Raw genomic sequence first — 375 nt, 5'->3', positions numbered from 1 at the left:
CTACTTCTTCAACGGTCTGGATCAGCGTACAAGGGACGCGCTGATTACTGTTGAAGACGCACCATTGCACGAGATCTACAAAATGCTGGAGCGCTTGGGAAGCCGACCCTCGCACGTTCTACCTCCGGCCAGACCACCAGTGATAGACGCGGTGCCGTCGAATGATTTCACGGAGCCAATGGATGTTAGTGAGAGCTTCGCGATCACTAACATAATGTTTGTGAGAGCTTCGCGATCACTACGCTGAGCAACAGGGGAGACAGAAACAGTTGTCCAATCCAGGCCGGCGTGCACCGGCAGAGGTTCGACCAACGAGGAAGGGGCCAGCGACAGCAGCCACTCCAACAGGTTCGCAGAAACAATGAGTTGACATGC

The sequence above is a fragment of the Cystoisospora suis genome (genome assembly GCF_002600585.1).
Source record: "Cystoisospora suis strain Wien I chromosome Unknown contig_3865, whole genome shotgun sequence".
Classification (NCBI taxonomy): Eukaryota; Apicomplexa; class Conoidasida; order Eucoccidiorida; family Sarcocystidae; genus Cystoisospora; species Cystoisospora suis.
Note: the sequence above shows the minus strand (reverse complement) of the source record.